The sequence below is a fragment of the Alligator mississippiensis genome, chromosome 11 (genome assembly GCF_030867095.1).
Source record: "Alligator mississippiensis isolate rAllMis1 chromosome 11, rAllMis1, whole genome shotgun sequence".
NCBI classification, from domain to species: Eukaryota; Metazoa; Chordata; order Crocodylia; family Alligatoridae; genus Alligator; species Alligator mississippiensis.
In genome coordinates this window covers 55,647,990-55,652,803 of record NC_081834.1, presented here as the reverse complement: position 1 = coordinate 55,652,803, position 4,814 = coordinate 55,647,990, and the positions used below count along the sequence as shown (strand labels likewise).

Here is a 4,814-nt window from a genome sequence, read left to right as displayed (position 1 = left end):
CTAAAGTAAGCACGATATAAGAGCTTACTGAAGTACAAGGGGACGATGTAAGCGCGATACAAGAGCTTATTTGTGTCCCCAAAAAGCACTTGACACACGCTCACTCCCTTGGTGCTCTACTATGGGTTCAGGTCTGCTGAACAGACAATCGGGTTTTCATTTCTTTAAACTAAAGCAATATAGCTCCCCAAACCATGTTGAAAATTAAATGGCCCAAACACTGTGTTGGCACAGGAGGGAACAAAAAGGTACACCGGACTAAACAGAGCAGGGGCTTCCTTTCAATCAAAATTGAACCTGATCCTGCCAACCACCCGCATTAACAGCTCTGGTAGAGGCCAGGGCACCAGTTCTGCTTCCGCTCACACCTTCAGAGCGAGTCTCCCGATTTCATCCGACTTCCAGGTGTGTTGATGGGAACAGGAGCTGAACCCTTACAAATGATTGGCGTAAGAAATGGATGAGCAAAACCTAAGCTTTGACCTACATACAGAAAACTAAATGAAAGATTCAAGTTCTGAACTTCGGTCAGGTTTAGTCACCTGAAAAGCTACCAGATAAAAAAAATTGAGCCATAAAATATGCTTTGTATGTTGGGAGCAACCTAACAAGATTATCCCACACAGTTAAGGGGACAACATCTCATGGTATATTGTGAAGTATGGACACACTTCCTTCATGCCAACACTCATGGGAGAGGGGACAACCCTGCTTATGCTAGGCATTGTCCAAGCAGGGGTCAGGACCCCGACGGGGACCCTAACACTGGAATAAACCTGCAGCACAAGTGTCCAGAGCCAAGACGACGTGGGGCAGAAGTCAAGGCGGCAGACGTTGGAAAAGTCTTGCCAGGCTTCTGGCTCCAGCCCGTCCCTATTTGAAATGAGAACAGCTGCTCAAAGACGCTGACTTCAAGCAGTTACCGGGTGGGAGTTTTAGAAATATCAGTAGTTTCCCTTGAGGAGGCGAACGCAATCACCACCACTTTTGTTAAACCGGGAAGTCCTGGGAGGGAAGAGGAGGGAGAAGCAAAGTATGAAAATCGCTTTTCGTTTCATTTAAGATTTGTAAACAAAAGCCCTTTTCTGCTTGGCGGACCTGTGTAATGTCATGCCCGAGTAATGGAAACAGCTCAGTCTTTGCTCTTCTCTCATCTATCGGCTTGTCCATGTACCAGTGCCAAACTGTGCCAGCTTAATGTAACCAGGTGCTTGGTCATCATCTCTCCAATGGGCCATGCTTTGTTGTCAGGTGAGCCCACACAACCCCAGACAGCCTCAGGCTTCCTGGGTTTAAGCAAGAGTGGATTTTGGCCAAGTGAACATCTCTAGTCACCTGCCAGGCCAGTAGAAACACACGTAACACGTTCCTCCCACAGCGAGTTCCCTTCTCCTTCGCTGCGTGGAGAGGATATGAGTCCAGAAGATGAGGAGGGACCCAGAGGCCAGCTCTACGCTGGGCTCCAAGCCTGCGCCCCAAGTCCTGCAGGATCCCGCTGCGCGGGCACTTAGGTCTCAAGTGGACTGTGATCTTCAGGGTTCAGTAATGTTGCCAAATCCGGACTCCATTTCCTCTTGTTTTACCCTTGAGGTTTCTAACAAGCTCTGCGAGAGTTCATGTGCGATGTAGTGAAATACCTTTGAGCACGCTCTGTAGTTTCCCCATGCGGTTATGTGCTTTGCCATTGCAAACCACAGCTTCAACTGAGAAGATCAGCTTGGGCTGCATTTGAGAGCACCTGTCCAGCCCGCCCTGAGGAAGAAAGAAAAGAGACAACAATTGCACCATGAATCGCTGCAGGGGGGATCCATTGGCTGCTAAGTCCAAAGTCTGGTCTCAAAGAAGCAATAAGGGAATAAGAGGGGCCACATACATGAATAACATTAAATCCCTGACTGAACCTGTTCTTCCCACCCAACCCCCAATGTTTTGATGAACAGAGGTTTGGTGAGGGCCAACCCTTTTCATGATCCCTGCACCTGACTCAGCCACTTCTGTACTACAGGAATGGCCCAAGACCTTCCACCAACACTGCTACCTGCAGGGCTAGTTTTGCAAAAGGTCTGAGAAGCATGGACCACATGCAAGTGCATCTGCACAGGTGAGGCACCTAACTCACCTGTGCCTTGATGCCAAGCAGAATGATGCACTTAACCTATTCAGGCACCGTTGCAAAACTTAGCTGGCGCTACTTTGTACTGCCATATCTCTGTAAACGCAGCCCCAGAGACTCAGCCTGTTTCAGCAGAATACTGCATTTGTTTGTCTAGTAAAACCAAAAGACATTTGGAAATCACTAGAAGACATGTCATTTACAAAGGCAGAAACTTCCCAAGTATTCAAAGTGATTCATTCTGCTAAGTCAAGGACACAGTTTCATCAGCTTTATTGGGATGAGCGGGAGCTGGAGTGACAGCGATGGAGAGGGCACTTGAACTGAGTTTGTGACCCTGCAAGCCGGGCAGGGGTGGAACGGAAATGTGGCCTGGTCTGAGGGGCCAGGATGGACTGAGTTGGTTCATGTGATGCGGATATTATAACGGATTCGGGTAACCAGCAGGCTTTGTGCGGGTGCGTGGGTGTGGTTTTTTGTAATGGGAAAGGATTTTCTTTTATGCCAACTTGTGGAAGTGGGAGACTCCTCCCTAGCTTTGGTGCAAGACACAAAAAGTGTGACGAGGTGGCTGAGTGGTTAAGGTGCTATACTGCTAATCCATTGTGTTGTGCACGCATGGGTTCAAATCCCGTCCTTGTCGTTAGTGACTTTTGTGGGGAGAGGTGGGCACGCTGGAGGGGAGGGACAGAGTCCAGCTGGATCCGGACAGGTTACGGCAGTGGGCGGATGAGAGTAGGGTGGAAGTCGATGCAGACAAGTGCAAGGGGCTGCATCTAGGTAGAAGGAATGTGAGAAAGCGGTGAATAAGGATAATCGCACCTTGTCCTGAATCTACAGATGCATGGCAAGCACGTCCAAGGAGGTGATCCTCCCCCTCTATGCAGCGTTGGTCAGGCCACAGTTGGAGTACTGCATCCAGTCCTGGGCACTGCACTTCAGGAGGGATGTGGCCAACATTGAGAGGGTCCAAAAGACGGCCACTCGCATGGCCGGAGGGCAGGCCCTACAAAGATAGACTGAATCTATTCAGCCTCCACAAGAGAAGACTGAGAGGGGATCTGGTGATCATCTATAAACTCACCAGTGGGAAATAGGTGAGGCTCTGTTCCCCTGGGCACCACCTGGAATAACAAGGAATAATGACCACAAATTGATTGAGAGCAGGTTCAGGCTTGATATCAGGAGGCATTACTTTAGGGCCAGGGCTGCCAGGCTCTGGAAAGGGCTCCCAAGGGCAGTGGTGCTCTCCCCTCCCTTGCGGGTCTTCAAGAGGAGGTTGGATAGATATCTGGCTCGCGTATTATGATCCCAGCACTCGGTCCTGCCCAGGGAAGGGGGTTGGACTCGATGATCTGTTCAGGTCACTTCCAACCCTAGAAACTATGAAACTGTGTAGATATATATAATCTTATATCTATATATATCTATATATATCTAGACATATATTTTCACACAAAAAATGCCTGTTCTTATCAGCTGTAATAACTGAGACGTCCTCCATAGGAGGCTGTGTGCTGAGCAGATGTTTGGTCCTGGGAGGTGGAACCGGAGCTTGCTCCAGCCCCTCCATGCATCGCCTGGTACTGCTGTGCTACCAGGAGCGGTGCACCCCTCCCGTGGTGCTATCAAAGACAGAACTTACCATGGTTTCTGAAACTGCCCGGTGGTCTTGGTAGTAGCTTGCTGTGCAGCAGGCACTTTCTGCTGGGTGCCGGGAGCCTTGCAGAGGGCGGGTGGCTGTCAGCCGAGAATCCATTTCTGTGCCGGTTCCTGTGCCCGAGTGGAGAGATCACGGGCCTTCAGATGCCAGAAGTCTTTGGATGCTGTCGTCTTAGAACCAGAAAATTGGGGCTGGAAGGGACCTCAGGAGGTCTAGTCCAGTGTTTTCAACCCCTGGGTCACAAGAATATATGAAAGCTTAAAAAAACCTTAAAAATGGATTCTCCTTTAAAAGGAGAAACGTGTGGGAGGCGGCAGCATTGCAGCCTGCGAGGGGCTGCTCACCCCCTGTCCCACACACTGGGGCGGGGGGCGGCGGGGCGGGCGTGAGGGGCACTGGGTGGGCACTGGCCATCAATGTTTACAAATGGGCCCTGGTACAACAACCGCTGAGAACCACTGCTTTAGAGGCTCCCAGGACACATTGGTGGTAGGCTTTTTGGTTTTATTTTTAAAGGAAAATGTTCTGTCCCCCAAGTCAAATGAGCCAAATCAATTCCAAATCCGTGAGTCATTCAAGACCCACATGTGGTCCTGCTACTGGGAGGCATCCTTCACCCCAGCCTGGGGCTTCAGATGCTTCCAGATCCTTTGGTGGGAATCCTACGTACAGGCCAAAGCCCAAGGGTTAGGGTTTGGTTGCCCCCACATTTTCCTTGCTTTTGGCTGTGTGGCCACAGAAGCAAGCTAGGGAGGAGTCTCCCATTTCCACAAGTTGGCATATAGCCGAGACCTTCCCACTGGAAGAGGAAGTTGGGGGCTAAAGATGCATTACCTCGGTCAGGGTACTAGTCCCCTGCCATGTTCGTGGTTGTCCCCAGCCACTAGGAAAACCACCTTGGTGTCATTCTAGTTCCCCTGCCAAGTAAGCGTATAAAGGAAATATTGCAACCTACTGTGTGCACGCAGGAGGGAGGGGGTGAGGAAGCAGAAGGAGATGCACGCGTGCATTTCCAAATCTCAGACACAGTGCGTGAGG

At 50.3% G+C, this 4,814-nt stretch overlaps 1 pseudogene; it reads left to right on the top strand.

Moving 5' to 3' along the window:
- The first annotated feature begins 3,556 nt into the window (after nucleotides 1–3,556).
- On the top strand, nucleotides 3,557–3,730 carry LOC132244265 (U2 spliceosomal RNA; annotated as a pseudogene).
- Nucleotides 3,731–4,814: the final 1,084 nt, after the last annotated feature.